Raw genomic sequence first — 7,953 nt, 5'->3', positions numbered from 1 at the left:
ACAACATCTTCACTCTTTCTCCACAAGGCAAAAGGGGAGTCAGGAAGAGCCCCACTTTGGGGTCAGTAGGACCGAGTTCTAATAGCTGTTTTACCACCAATTAACTGGAGCAAGTCACTTTGCCTCTCAGGGCCTCCACTTTCCCGTCTGTAAAATGGGAATAAGTAAAAGCAATCATCCCTTACAATTTCTGTGATGAGTCAATGCGGTATACCTATAAAATCCTTGGCTCAAGACTGGCAAAATGAAAGGTACTCGATACAAGATAGCCGTTATCCTTTCCGCTGCGACAACTAGTATGGTTACTAGTCCCCTTAATGCTAGCGAAAGAACCAGAGTAAGCGAAGGGGAGTCTGCCTTTCCCTCTTCCTTTCGCCTCTCTTTCTGCCTCTCTCTTCCTCTTTATCTCTCTCTGCTGATGTCTCTGTCTCTCTCTCTCTCTGTCTCTCTCTCTCTCTGTCTCTCTCTGTCACACACACACACACACACACACACACACACACACACACACACACACACACACACACACACACACACACACACACACACACACACACACACTGGACTCCGGTTGTAACTGGCTCCTTCCCTGGTCTCAGAAGCCCGTCTTCCCAAATCTCTGCCTCTGGAGAGCTGCATTACCGTGCTTTGCCCTCAATGGCGCCAGGACACCTGATGGCGAAGACAGAACTGGGGGAGTGGGGTTTCTGTCCCCCTCTCCCCAAACCCAGGCCAACTCTGCCTTCTGCGGGCACAGTCCAGCCTTGGCCCTGATCCCACCATCCTGTGGCTGCCCACCCCCTACGAGCCACCCTTCTCCCCAATAAGAGCTTTGGGATAGAAGGTGCCCTGACCTGGGGCCGCCTCTGGCCCTGAGCCACACATGGGCAGGCACGCACAGGAGCTGTTTGGAGCAGGTGAACGGCCAGCCCAGTGGAAGTGCAGATTCTCTTCTTCTGGCTTCCTGATTTTCCCCAGTTGCCATGGTAATTGAGGGGAGCAGTGCTCTGAGTCTGACTCTGATACCACTGAAGCCCAGCGCTCAACTTTGAAATGTTTCAGGCAGGGGAAGCCGCGCCCAAGCTGGATGCTTCCCTGGGACGCCCCATCCAGCATGTATGTCCCTGTACTTATTCTCATCATGGTTATTGTTACTTGGGGCTACTGTTTACTGAGCATTTACTATATGCCAGGCACTATGCCAAGAGCTTCACCAGCATCACCCCATCGTTGTCATCTTCATAACGATCCCAGGCCCATTTCACTGCTGGGGAAACTGAGGCTCTGAACCTTGCACCGCGTGTCACACAGTCAGGAGGTGGCAGAGCCCTGGGGCTGAGAGGGAATTTCTCGCGTCTTCCTTTCAGCGTGTTGAAGACAAACAGACCGCGGCACGCCCACTGCTCCAACAGCGTCTCTATTCTTTCCTCTCCCACCTCATCCCCCCACCCCTCTTCCTGCCCCCGAAGTCACACCCCCTTCTCCCAGTGCTTGGTGTGAAAGACAATTAGGAAAGCATTTATTAGTGACAGGAGGGGGGATTCCTCTTTGCCTCTTCTCTGCACTATCAGCGCCTGAGTGGGCTTGTTGCTGCACTCAGCAGGGCTGGGAGGGGGAAGATCAAGCCACCCAGAGCCAGGTGCTGTGTGTGTGTGTGTGTGTGTGTGTCTGTGTGTGTGTGTGTGTGTGTGTGTGTCTGAATTCTCTCTTTCCTTGGTTTTCCCCCACTTCCCCAAGAGTGTGTGAGCAGCAACAACAGTGAAATGCAAAATCCTTTGCAATCTGCCCAGGAAAAGACAGCTTTTGAGCCGGGTTTATATGGTTACCCATATGTTAGGGCCCCTAAGAAAGGAAGGAGATCTTGCTTCCCTGCATCTTCCCCTCCTCCCAGCCCAGCCCTAGGCCTCTCTCACCTGCGGGTTTATCAGGCCACAGGTGAGCCTGTCCCCTCCATCCTTGCCCCTCTCCAGCTGCCAGGCCTAAGCGCTGCTCCAGGGAAGGACAGAACGAGGCAACATTTCCAGAACCGGCCGCCTCTCTCCCTGTCTGCCCACCCAAGAGCCAGGCTCAGATCTCAGGCTCATCGGGGCTTCCAGCGGCGCCGAGCGTGTCCCACTGTCCCATTAGGGAATGTTATCCCAGCACTGATGTAGAGGCAGAAATAACCATCCCTGCCTCCTGTGGGGCCCTCTCTGCCCAAAGGGAGCTGCCCTGTGGCTACACTCAGCCCCCTCCAGGCTCCCAGAAATTGTCACGGTGTGTGTGTGTGTGTGTGTGTGTGTGTGTGTGTGTGTGTGTGTGTGTTTCCTGATAGAAAAAAAATGGAAATTGGGTTACATAAAAGATGTGTGCTTTGGAGCTCAGAGCGGCTCTTTTAATGAGGGTTGCGACGTCTCCCTCCCCACACCCATAAACCAGCCGGGTTGGACGTCACTGCTAATTTGTTTCAGCGATGATAGGATAAAGGAGGGACATTAAGAAATAAATTCCCCCTCGCGACCCTCGCTGAGCTCACGGCTCTGCCCCTACATATTTATGCCGCGTTTCCGGCCGCTGGGCGAGGAGCTACTTAGCCCCGCGGCTCCTCGGGGCAGCCAGGCGGCAAGCGGCTGCCGGGCGGACGGGGTGAGCCAGGGGCGCGCGCAGGGCGCCCGGCACTGCGCCGGGGAAGCCCAGGGCCTCCGTCCCGAACTTGGGTTCGCTGGGGCGGAGGGAGGGGAGGGGACCTGGGAGGGGTGGGGCTCGGGGAGAGGGGGCGGGCAGGGATCAGAGAGGCACAAAGCGGAGGGGAAGGGGGAGGGATGCGCGCGTCTCCTACCCAGAGGTGAGTGGGTGCGACTGGCGCCTTCCAGCCGCGCGGGGCGGCCAACCGGGAGGATCTGGAACCGGGAGCGCGGTGGCTGCGGACGCCCGGGGAAAGGAGGAGGAGGCGGCGGGCGGGCGGGTGCGCAGCGCAAGAGGCAGCCTCGGCGCTGCCCGGCTCGGCAGCAGGTGAGTTCTCGGCCCAGGCGTCCCGCATGCCCTCGCTGGCCGCTAGGGATCCCCCCGTGCTCGCGGGGAGGCGCAGGCTTTGCGCGCGTCCCAACTTGGTCCCGGCGGCCTCGATCTCCTCCCAGCAGGCAGCCCCAGGCCGGGGGCTCCGCTCCCGGCCGTTGTCGCGCCCGCCGCGCTCCAACTTTGCAGGGACCAGTGTCCCTCTTCCGCCGCGCGCTCGGCTCGGAGCTGCGGTAATGGCGGCCCCTTTGGGCACCCCGCGCTACCCCCCGCGGGCAGCCGGAGGCTGGGGGACGCCAGTCCCGGGGGATCGTTGCACCTGCCCAACCTCAACTTTCAGCTTTCCCCCGTGCCCGGCTCTCCTGAGGCACTGCCACCGCGAGCCCGCGGTAATGGCGGACTCTGGCATCGCTCGCCACCCTCGGTGGGGGGCCCGAGGCCGGGAGGGCTCCGCTCCTGGGAAACGTTGCTGCTCCCGCCTGGTGTTTCCAACTTTGCTAGGGCTCTTACTGCGCTCCCGGTAATGGCGGGACCGCCTGCACCTCTTACTTATTGCGTCCGGGCGGGATTGGGGTGCAAGAGCGCTGGCTCCTAGAACCTAGGAAAGTTGTGCCTGCTGCTCGAAGGAGGCTCTAGAGCTCCCGGACGGGCAAGGGGCACACTCTGCTGGGATTCGGGGCCGGACAGTGCACCACGAGCGGTGGGTTTACCGCCAGGTAGCCAAGGGTCGGAACAGGGTCCCCGTGAGATCCAACTTCCAGAGCCACCCGAGGGGTCCTTGGGCCCGAGAGTCCGGACAGGGTTCTCCGAACTGTGCTCTAGAGACCTCGAGACCCTCGCCTCCATCCCCAGGGCACTGCGGCCGGAGGGCTCCCTCAGACTGCGCCGTCTCGGGCGGCACGCAGAAAGGAGAGGCGCGCGCCCCGAAGGCAGTAGAGCGAGGGAAGGCAGCTTTGGAGTGATACCACTGGGTTCTAATCCTAGATTTACCGTTTACTTGCTATGTGGTCTTAAGTTAGTCCCTTTACTTCTCTAAGCCTCAGTTCTCTTGTCTGTAAAATGGGGGAAACAATACCTTTCTAGTGTGACTGTCATGGGGACCTCAAAAAATCACAAATGTGAAAGTACTCCCATAGCCCAGCTCAAACCCCAACTTCGGGCCCCAGAAGAGCACACGACTGTGAGAGACAGTATCCCTGGGCAGAGATGCGTGTGGCGCTGGGAGGGTACCCAGGACGCATCATCTGGCCTCTGGTGATCCAGAACCTTGGAAGAGAGAAGGAAGCAGCTGCCCCTCAGGCTGGTCCCCCAGAGGAATGAGGGAAAACTTCCCTCTTTCTTCCACGTTTCTCTAATTGGTATTGGGGCAAACATATTGTGTTCACAAAGGTGCAAGGGAGCATTGATTTTCCTCATTGTTATTTTATTTTATTAACATCTTTATTGGAGTATAATTGCTTTACAATGGTGTGTTAGTTTCTGCTGTATAACAAAGTGAATCAGCTATACATATACGTATATCCCCATTTCTCCTCCCTCTTGCGTCTCCCTCCCACCCTCCCTATCCCACCCCTCTCCCATTGTTATTTTGAACTTAAGATAAAACAAGGAAGGGGCCTCTTGTGCCCCAGCCCGAAGCAGTCATGTCCATTCTCCTCTGCCCTCAGGATCTCAGATTTGAGAAGCCTTGGCATGTAACCAAAGGGAGTCGTTCTGTCCCACCATTTCCACCACCACCATCCCAGTCCTTTCCACCCCAATCCTTTCCACCAATCCAGTTTCTGGGAGCCCCCGAAAGAGTGCACAACTTCGTGCCACCTCCAAGGTGCTGTTACACACAAGGTGTCCTTGGAACACCCCCAGGAATACTTTCAAACCTCCCCAGGTCACCAGCACAGCAATCTGAATCCCATTTTGCAACTTTGGAAACTGAGGCAGGGCAAGCCAAGCGACCCACTCATAGCCACCTACCTGGTAAGTGGCGCAACTGGAGACCTCAGTCCCAGTTTTTAGTTTCTTAATGTGGGGGGTTTTGCCACATCTGGGCACGGAAGCAGTCTGTGCTCCTGCTTCAGCACCCACAGCCTCATTTCCTGCTACGTCTGCACGGCTGGAGGCCACGCCAACAGTCAGGGACATGACTGTGTCTCCAGAAATTGTGAGTTCCCCCAAAGGCCCAGCCATGTAGGGAAAGAGCAGGCAGCATCATAGTAGAGAGATCTGGTAAGGACCCCTGCTTGAAGCCAAGCTTAGCTCACTCCATTGGCTGTGTGACCCCTGGCTGATCACTTAACCTATCTGAGCTTCAGTTCCATTATCTGCGAAATGAGAACAATAACTTCCACAAGGGGTTGTTTTGAAGATTTTGTGATAACGTATGTGAAAGGTGGTCTGGGAATAATACTTTTATGCCAAGATTGGTGATTATAGAAGAAAGAGAACCCAGAAGGGAAGTCTTCTGTGGTACCATTTGGGGCCGGTAGTGTGGACGTGGTTTCTAGATCAGCCTGCCGTTTGCTTGCTCTTCCTGCCTCTTTGTTTTCCCCAAATGGCCAAAGCCAGCCCTCCCTACCCACCCCCAGCCCCCGCAAAGGCTCTATCTTCCCTGGGGAAGGACCTCACCAGAAAGGCTGAGAGGCTAGGGGTGGTATAGTTGCGTAGGCTGCTGTCTGAGGGTCTCTGCAGCTGAGCCACAGGGAGCTGTCCAAGGTACCAACTGGAGAGTTATCCAAAAACTTTCCCACCCACTGGTGGGGGTGTTAATTTCCTAGGCTGCAGGAAGACTTGGGGGTCAGTTCATCTGGGTGTTGTGAACACACACAGGTCTGGCTGTGTTGCCTTCTTGGGTGTATGTTCTGGAGTGTCTTATGACAAGACTCACTAGGTTGCCTGTCACTCAGGTTCTTCGGTCTGTGCATACCTTGGTGAGCCTTGGAATGTGGTTGAGAGGGGCGGGCAGCAATCATGACCATTAGAACTGGGGCTTTTTCCTGTGAGCAGTCAGAATACTCAGCAGTTGAATCTGGCGTTCCGAGAGCAATTTTCATCGGGTCAGTTTGCGTAAAGGGGCATGCTTCCCACCCCCGCTCAGTGTGGGTTTATGTAGTTAACAACACAAAAGCTGCAACCACCATCAACATGACCATTACCCTCATTCTAATACAGGATAGCTTTGGGGTATATCTAATCTGGCAGATGCCAAACATCAGCCCAGTGGACCATCAACGTCAGAATCCACAAAGAACTTGTCAAAAGCAGAGACACCAGGTCCTACCCCAGGGCTAATGAATCAGTGTCCCCAGGGGAGACTTGAAGTTTCTGTATTTTTAACAAGACTTCTCCATGAGATTCTAATGCCCTCAGCTCTTGTCCAGTACCCTTAGTTTACAGCAGGAGAACCCAAAGCCCAGAAAAGGTACATGACTTGCAGAAAGTCACGCAGCACGGTATTGTCAATGCTAGGACAGAACCTCAGTGTCCTGGCTCTTTGCCCAGTGCCTGTTTATGATAACGCCACATTTACTTCAGTGTAAAGAATCCCCATAGATTCTGTACTGAAAGGAAATTTAATTCCATCTCTTTCCTGGTTGTTATCATAGGTTGGAGAAACCGTTCAGGAAAGACTGAGTGTGATTCCACCCACCTTCACCTTGCCGCGCATTAAGACCTGAGTCCTCATCTAATGTTGGGCATTAGCCCCTTTGATTGATCCGTCTGTCCTTTCAGAGAGGAAATTCCTTTTTAAATTGACCTAATGGGTATAACTTTAGGAACCAGGTAATCACAGGGGCTAATAAACCCTGTCTACTTATCATTGATTTCACCAAAGCCATTGGTTTGGGCTCATTTCAGCAGCCAAGTCAGCCCCCTCCCAACCTTTGCAAGCCCTACGTGTGTTTATGCTGCTCTCATGTCCATTCCTAGGGAAGTAGAATGATGAGCAGGACCCTGCAATGCTGGAAAATTGAATCCACGTGAGTCTATCAAACGAAAAGGATCTATCGACAGAAAATGCCCCTGAGTCCGCAATAAAAGTGTAGCTGACAGGGTTCAGCAGACATGGGTCTCGGCATAGTTGTATTTACCAATGAGCGGCCAAAGATGAGCAGCAGTTATGTGTGGCTCTGCAGCAGACGTCAGCGCATTTGTCAAAGGTGTGATGGTGAGTGTTAAATGGCAGACCCAGTGCCGGGCCCCCAGGGCAGGCGCTCGGATTAAAGTGTGAGCCCTGCTCTGAAAAGCCTGCAGCCTGGTCGGGTAGTGGGCGCCAAACAGACCCTATCCCAGGCTTGAAGTCTCGACAAGAGAGGTAGAGGCGAAATGTTGCTGCGGATGGGTGACTGGAGGTATCAGGGAAGACTTCACAGAGGAGGTGGCATCAGAACTGGTAGCCTTCTGATTTGTAGCACCCTCTCAGTGACAAGGTCTCCGAGGCTGAACTGGGTCAAGTGCAGCCAGGTTGAAAGGCAGAGCACGCACCGAAAATCAAACGAGGATGTCCTCTGGGGAAGCATCTGACGCCAGGCTCGGGCACTTGTGGATTCTGTGACTTGGGGTGAGTGAGTGAACCTCTCTGAACCTCAGGCATGTCAGCCATTAAATGGAGATTATAACTACTGCATGGGGTTCTAGAAGGATTCAGTGAGATAGTGGAAATGTGATTCTGGAAAGGAGACAGACAGCATCAGGCCCGTGTCAGTGATCAGAACAAAGAAAAGAAATGCAAAAAAAGAGAGACCCGTTAGTTAGCCAGCTCATGTGGGCCATGCCCCTTCCCCTCACTCAGCCCTGATTTTCTCATCTGTGAAATGAAGGAGCTGGCATTCAAGGGCAACTCCATTCGGAAATGTGCAGATATGTTCTATCTCGCTGGTACAGGGTTTGCGTTTCAGTTTGGTTTGGTTTGGTTTGGTCGTTCTTCTTGTCTTTAGGTCACAGGCCCCCACCATTAAATACTGT

General features: G+C 54.5%; 1 protein-coding gene across 1 annotated transcript in view; it reads left to right on the top strand.

The window, feature by feature from the left end:
- The first annotated feature begins 2,424 nt into the window (after positions 1-2,424).
- The window catches only part of LOC125961207 (nitric oxide synthase, brain-like), a 60,875-nt gene continuing 55,346 nt past the window's right edge, over positions 2,425-7,953 (top strand). Inside the window, exon 1 of the mRNA XM_049697695.1 lies at positions 2,425-2,625. The gene's annotated coding sequence lies outside the window, so the exon portion shown is untranslated. The remainder of the gene's footprint in view (positions 2,626-7,953) is intronic.

The sequence above is a fragment of the Orcinus orca genome, chromosome 15 (genome assembly GCF_937001465.1).
Source record: "Orcinus orca chromosome 15, mOrcOrc1.1, whole genome shotgun sequence".
NCBI lineage: Eukaryota > Metazoa > Chordata > Mammalia > Artiodactyla > Delphinidae > Orcinus > Orcinus orca.
The sequence above is the reverse complement of the archived record's forward strand: the minus strand, read 5'-3'. Positions and strand labels throughout refer to the sequence as shown.